Raw genomic sequence first — 7,681 nt, forward strand, 5'->3', positions numbered from 1 at the left:
TCAGTTGTTGGTGACTGGCGTCGGCTGCAGCGTCCATCTCGCCACGGCCATCCAGTTGGTCGCGAACGAGATTCCGGCGACTGACGTTGACTGAAGGGTCGATCTCACGACGGTCATCCAGTTGCTCGCGGCTCGGGGCTAGGATTCATCCCATAGCTGCCATCCAGTTTGTTGCGGGTCGGGGATTAATCCGCCGCTGCTGCCAGTTGTTAGGAACGGGTTGTTGAGACTCGGGTAGCGTTTAGGCCGGTGAGCCTTCAGCCAAAGGGATGAGTACGTCCGGGAGTAAGAGCGAGAGAAAAAAGGGTTTATTTTACATATTTACAGTGGCTCCAAATATCGAAGCCCACTCCATGGGGGAGCACTTTGAAAGTCTCAGCTCACTACATGTCTGAGCACATATCAGAACAGGTCAGGACACGCCACTGCACGCAAGGTGTCCCCTTATAAAACATCGGTCTTCCCTAGTTGACCCGACTAGGGAATCAGATGACCTTGATGCGGCCAATCAGACGGGCCGTCTTGTTCGCTGAACTCCGCCTCCAATGTTGCACCTTCGAAGCAAGGACGAGGCAATCCGGAAACAGGGGGTTGACACTCCTTCTACGAAAGTCGGTGACCTGTTTCTTGCCCTCCGACGGTCAGCTTGCCCGGGTCGGGAGAATGGCCTTTGCACTAATCCCCGCGTCTAACGAAGGGGGGCAAGCTTCGTGAGCTTCTTTGTCATCGCGTCCCAGCTGGTGTTGCGCCGCGTCGCCAAGTAGGCGGCTGCTGATGAAGGGGGTGGCATCGTGGGAAGCACCTAAAGAATGCGCACTGCCTAGTTGGGGCGCTTGTTTGCCTGTCTCGTCGGTGTCTGGCACTGTCGCCGTCTCGGCGACGCTCATGAAAGGGCCTGCCTCGATGGGAAACAATCAAAGAATGCGCCCGGCCGATTCGGGACGCAACACTGGCTACGGTAAAGGAGGCGTGACGTGTAAACCAAAATACAACAGCGAAAAAGAAAAACTTCCACATACAGGGGGTCGCAAACCTTATATACCAAGCATCGAAGCGCAAAAAAAAAATAGTGCGTATTTTAAACATACACACGGCATATTAAATGTGATTGAATTAGGCAACTTGGGGCATGTTCCCGGCGCCATACATTTACGTCTTCGACCTTCGACGAGTTAACGGCTATTGGTTATAAAGATATGCAGATGGGACACCGATAAAAAAATCCTCATCAAGGCAAAGCACTTGGAAGCGCGCCGCGAGTAACACTCTAGCCACTGTAACTTTATGAACGCAAGTGGAGCTGAGTCTCAGCTCGTGTGACACAATATGGCGGCGCCAGCGGGGTTGTCTCCACCCTGGACGGCGGCGCTGGGCATCGAGGCACCCTAACCCTGCTCAGCTGTTCCGAGCCGATCTGTGCGCGCGCGCAACGCTGGAAGATGGGGTCGGGTGCGCTTCTTACCTCACCGTGCATTCAAGAACAGGTCGCCTAATTGTACAGGACGCGTAAATGGTCCATCTAGACTTCTGATAAATTCACGCAGTACGTGTAACCGTATTAATACATAGAGCTTCTTTAAGTTCACTGTGGAAGATGGAGATGCATGCGCCGGGAGAACAGCTCTCCGCCATCAAACGCATATGCATTTTGAGGAATGAAAATAAATATTTATTGCTCGTATGCACTTATACCCCTGTCACACGGCACATGTAATGTCATTTGCAGTAAATGTCATTCATGCCGAATACGATATCATTGCGGTGTTGTGTTAACAGTCTACACGGGTAAACAACATTGATGGCAATGTTTTTCGGCAGGCTGCTATGATAACGAGACCTTACAAATCGTGCTTCTTGTTTACATATTTTGACTATATTGTTAGCAATACAATGGTAAACATTGGATGGTTATTTGAAAATGTATTACACTTTGTTTTAACTTATCGATTTTGTAATTTTTTGCCAAGCCCCTTTCGTCGAGATTACACAAGTCGCGCGTGAATGAGTTCGGGAAACTCATTCAATGGGCGAATGCCATTAGCTGTGAATATCATTCACTATGCCCGTGTAGAAGCAACAAAGATGGCATTAACACTTAATCTCATTCGTTGCGAATGACATTACACGTGCCATGTGACAAGGGTATTACAATGGTTGCCATACTTTCAGGCGAAAACTCTTGCGGACACAGTAGCTCACAAATGTGTCTTAATCACAATTACAATCTAAAGTGTTTCCTTGGCGGCTTGTGTACATAGGCCGAAGGCTTGTCGAAATTTTCGTCAGTCAGTTGGTTTTAGTGATTTACGAGGAGTATTCTCAGAAACTTCTCGGCAATTATATTTGCAGATAGTCTTGCATGGCTGTCGTCAACACCTTCAGGGCAGCTCAAGATGGGAGCACGTTGTAAATGGGGCTGGACTGCTCTTCCTGCATGGCATGTGTTTGGAGGCTTTATCGAAAAAAAAAAACACTATCTTGTCCAAAAGCGCTAGAAACTCGGGCTAGAAACTCAGGGTAGAGACTCATTGCTTGGACACTGGTGAAAAGAAACACCGGATATTTTCCCGGAACGGGACTTGCAATACGGAGCACAGCAATACAACATCACACAGCAGTTATATACCGATGTGCAATGAACGGCGCCAAGTCTTGGCTGTGGCCGCGTGTACGACCGTCTTCAGGAGCCCACAAATTCCTGCACACTGAACAACACTGACAGAGCACCGAATAAAATGCGCGGGAAAACCTTCGTGCGAGCGCGAAGGCAAGCGCATGCACGCGGAGCAGGGGAGGAAGGGCCAGGGTCGCAGCGCCCCTACCGCCGACGGGTGGCGAAACGTGCTGAGAAACTCTCCCATTGTTTCCCCGACGGGTGAGAAGGCCGAAAGAAGCGAGCGCGCGCGCCAGTCGAGCCCGGCCGTGACAAGACGGAGTCTATGGCGACGATGGCTACGAGTTGACCCCAGAGGTAGCGCGCGTCGCCTCTTCAACGATGACGCCACCGATACCATATATGGAAACAAAGCGCTGCATGAGCGGAGGTCTGTCTGCAGCGGCTGCTGTGAATTGCGCCCACGCGTCACCCACGCGCTGTCTCTCGCGATTTCCTGATTAGCGAGGCAGTCGCGCCACACTTCACTCCGTTTGCAACGCGCCGCACGAGACAGATTGTCCGCGCCAAATAATATATCGCGAAATGAAAACACGTTACAGCTGCGCTCAGATTTCGCATTAGAGAGTATCGTAATCGTCGGTGAATGCTTTATTTTTTCCTGTATGCTTTCAAATCACACTTTTGCTCGGCTCTCATTGAACAAATGCTCAACAATGCATTTTAACTTATTGATCTGCAATGTAATATGTCATTAGTCCGATTAGAGTTGTCGCCTCGGTGTATAACGACACTTTCTTTATGTGCCAGGTAACTGCTGGGTGCTAGCATCCATGGCCACTTTGACTCTGCACCAAGATCTATTCAAGAACGTGGTGCCCGAGGGCCAGAGCTTCGAGAAGGACAAGTACGCCGGCATCTTCCACTTCCGCCTTTGGAAGGCCAACCGTTGGATCGACATTGTGGTCGACGACAGGCTTCCCTACAGGGAGGACGAAAAGTCCTTGGCCTTCGTATCTTCCAGCGCTAGGAACGAGTTCTGGAGCGCCCTTCTGGAGAAGGCCTACGCCAAGTGAGCCTGCTTCGGCAAACTGCATGAAAGCGTCGCTGCTGCTTGCTGTCTGCGTGTAGAAAGACTAGGCAGACATTAGTCGCGGAGAAGTACGCATAGTATGCGTAGAGAAGTCAACGTCAGAATAAGCGTCCTTCAGACTTTCTTTATTGATTGGCGATTGAAGCAGGTGGAAGAAACGCAATGTTAACCCGAACTCATAGATTGTAGTCGTAGAACGTCCGGCGTAACAATTATAGCGGTCCTTTACCGAAAGCTAAGACGCAGTGGGCGACAAAACGATGCTATACGGAAGGCAGATTAAGACGTACGCCGTGTTTACTCCCCATAGATCCTAAGATTGCAGAAACGGCTGACCAAGTAGCTTGCTGGTGGTCCAATAAAAAAACAAATGAGAGAAAAAAAAGGGGGGGGGGGGAGGGTAGTATCCTGCTTCGTCCCAACCTCGCAGTGTGGATGTTTTTGGCAGAAAAGACACAAATGCACAAACGTACTCGCGAATCCTCGACGTCACATTGAAGTCCGCGCCGGGATTTAACTGCTGAACTCAAAACAGGTTTAGTCTTCCAAAAGTTTTATTCATTAATAACCCACCCTGAACATTCGCGATGGCTCACTATAGTTATGGCACATTGACATTGCCGTAGAGAACGACGTCGCAGGTTCGATTCTCAAGAGCCATGGCCACATTCGATGGCAGCGGGAAGCGATAAATGCGCATTTGCTTATATTTTAAGCGCAGTTAGAGGTACCTCAAGTGGGCGAAATCAGTTCTTCCCTAAGGTTTTCCTCAGCTCACTGAGCTGATTAAAAACAATCTTTGAGGACCATTGAAGCCCAATGTTTATTTGAACTTAGCGCGCAAAGTAGGACGCCAATAACCTTATGACGCGGTTTCGTTGAGTGTTAGGGTCATTGTTATACTGTGGGGGAGTATCACTTTCGATTATAAGCACTTCACACTTACTTTATTCTCAATGCATTGTCCCTCCAGCATTCTCCAAGGTTCTCCTTTACAGCGAAGCTTTATACGGGAGTTCCACAACGGTTTTCTTGCGGGGGTGGCGTGGTCGTTAACGAGGACATAAAGGCGCACTGTATAGGGGGGTGTTCTGTAAGAGTCCACCTAGTGGACTGTCCTTTTCGGCTGTCGCCGATTGGTTCCAGCTGCACAAACGAGAAGGAACCAGCCAGTCTCCTTCTCGCTCGTGCAGCTGGAGCCAATTGACGACAGCCGAATTGGACAGTCCACTATAGGTGGACTCTTACAAAATACCCCCCCCCCCCCCTCCCTTGGCTGTGACCGCGCAGCATACAGGAACATAGGTCGGATATGGCAGACAGTATAGAAGCACTGAGCTCGGATATCGTTAAGCGTTTCATAAGACTCGGTACACCGAAGGAATTTCACTGGATATAGTGAATCATTTGTTGAGTCTTGAGTGGGTTTCGGGCAGTATCACACCATGACCCTTAGGATGTCCGAGGAACGGGACAATCCGCTTAGACGGTTGCGCTGTATTTGGTGTATACGAGTTGCTCGAATTTGCACACCTGCATGCATCTTTGCAGCGAAGCTGTTAAGGAGACTACCACAACCATTTTCATATGGCGACGGCGTGCGGCGGCGCGATTGGTATCAAATGTCAATAAAACCACAGCCGTCGGAGTCTCACTCCTTGCGTTGAAAAGTAATTATTGATGATTATAAAATAAGTCACCTTCCGTATACCTCACTCAAATAGACAAGAACTTCTTTGCGCAACTTTTTAGCCGGTTATTCGTTTTTTTATCACTTCACGTTTAATCGGCCCACGCGTTGGAGTTCAGCTAGATTATTTGTACGGCTGCGGCGGCAAAAGCTGACGGCGTGGTCCAGCAAAGCAGTTTGCGTGGGTGCTCCGAAGCGGTCGTACACGACCACAGCGTCGATAATGAATCATCGTTCAAGAACTTCTTTGCGCAACTTTTTAGCCGGTTATTCGTTTTTTTATCACTTCACGTTTAATCGGCCCACGCGTTGGAGTTCAGCTAGATTATTTATTTGTGCGGCTGCGGCGGCAAAAGCTGAGGGCGTGGCCCAGCAAAGCAGTTTGCGTGGGAGCTCCGAAGCGGTCGTACACGACCACAGCGTCGATAATGAATCATCGTTCAAGAACTTCTTTGCGCAACTTTTTAGCCGGTTATTCGTTTTTTTATCACTTCACGTTTAATCGGCCCACGCGTTGGAGTTCAGCTAGATTATTTATTTGTGCGGCTGCGGCGGCAAAAGCTGAGGGCGTGGCCCAGCAAAGCAGTTTGCGTGGGAGCTCCGAAGCGGTCGTACACGACCACAGCGTCGATAATGAATCATCGTTCAAGAACTTCTTTGCGCAACTTTTTAGCCGGTTATTCGTTTTTTTTATCACTTCACGTTTAATCGGCCCACGCGTTGGAGTTCAGCTAGATTATTTATTTGTGCGGCTGCGGCGGCAAAAGCTGAGGGCGTGGCCCAGCAAAGCAGTTTGCGTGGGAGCTCCGAAGCGGTCGTACACGACCACAGCGTCGATAATGAATCATCGTTCAAGAACTTCTTTGCGCAACTTTTTAGCCGGTTATTCGTTTTTTTTTATCACTTCACGTTTAATCGGCCCACGCGTTGGAGTTCAGCTAGATTATTTGTGCGGCTGCGGCGGCAAAAGCTGACGGCGTGGTCCAGCAAAGCAGTTTGCGTGGGAGCTCCGAAGCGGTCGTACACGACCACAGCGTCGATAATGAATCATCGTTCAAGAACTTCTTTGCGCAACTTTTTAGCCGGTTATTCGTTTTTTTTTATCACTTCACGTTTAATCGGCCCACGCGTTGGAGTTCAGCTAGATTATTTGTGCGGCTGCGGCGGCAAAAGCTGACGGCGTGGTCCAGCAAAGCAGTTTGCGTGGGTGCTCCGAAGCGGTCGTACACGACCACAGCGTCGATAATGAATCATCGTTCAAGAACTTCTTTGCGCAACTTTTTAGCCGGTTATTCGTTTTTTATCACTTCACGTTTAATAGGCCCACGCGTTGGAGTTCAGCTAAATTATTTGTGCGGCTGCGGCGGCAAAAGCTGACGGCGTGGTCCAGCAAAGCAGTTTGCGTGGGAGCTCCGAAGCGGTCGTACACGACCACAGCGTCGATACTGAATCATCGTTCAAAAACAGCTATAGCAAACAGACTTCTATAGTACTTCCAGTGGAGTGTGTGAGAACGCGCTTATATTGATTGCTTCGCTGTCTTTGATGTATCAGTTGTTCAGATATACGAAGGTTTTTTTTCTTTTAAGTAGGAGGATTGCTTAATAGCCGTTATATCCCTAAACCCGCTTTTTCACACACGCACACACACGGCAGGCTTCACGGTGGTTACGCTGCCCTCGTCGGAGGCAGCGGCAACGAAGGCCTGGGCACTTTCACGGGAGGCATCACGGAGCAGCTGATCCTTGAGCGTCCGCCCAAGAACTTGTTCCAGGTCATTCAGAAGGCCCTGGAAAGGAAATCGCTCGTCACGTGTTCCATCATCGTAAGCCCCTTTTCCTACATTTAAAATACAGAAAGTTTTTACATAAGGTGAAGTGCATGCAAACGATTTCTTGAGCGCGCATCGCTCTTCGTAGGCCGTTGTCCCAGTTCGAGTAGGAAATGGCGAACAGTCTCTCTGCCTAAAAGTAATTTTAAGATTGCGTGCTTATCCCTGCAGCTGTGTTTAGTATTATACGCATTAAACACTTTAACGCCATTATGGGCGTACAAAAGGTGCTTGGTTTTTCCCATGGCTAACACTTTCACCCTTAAAGCTACACGAAAGAGAAAAAAAAAAGAATATTTGATCTGTATTAGTAAACTACCGTTCTACAATACCAATTAAGCCATCTTTACCTTGAGAAGAGGCTTCGTAAGCCAGTCAAGACGCATAAACTAAATAAACGGGGGCATCGCCGCCTTGACGTAACTGCACTAGCTCGCCTTGACATCCTGACTT

General features: G+C 49.1%; 1 protein-coding gene across 1 annotated transcript in view; it reads right to left on the reverse strand.

Moving 5' to 3' along the window:
• LOC119446152 (calpain-A-like) overlaps nucleotides 1-7,681 on the reverse strand; it is a 95,352-nt gene that overhangs the window by 86,667 nt on the left and 1,004 nt on the right. The window lies entirely within an intron of this gene.

Source organism: Dermacentor silvarum, chromosome 3 (assembly GCF_013339745.2).
Source record: "Dermacentor silvarum isolate Dsil-2018 chromosome 3, BIME_Dsil_1.4, whole genome shotgun sequence".
Classification (NCBI taxonomy): Eukaryota; Metazoa; Arthropoda; class Arachnida; order Ixodida; family Ixodidae; genus Dermacentor; species Dermacentor silvarum.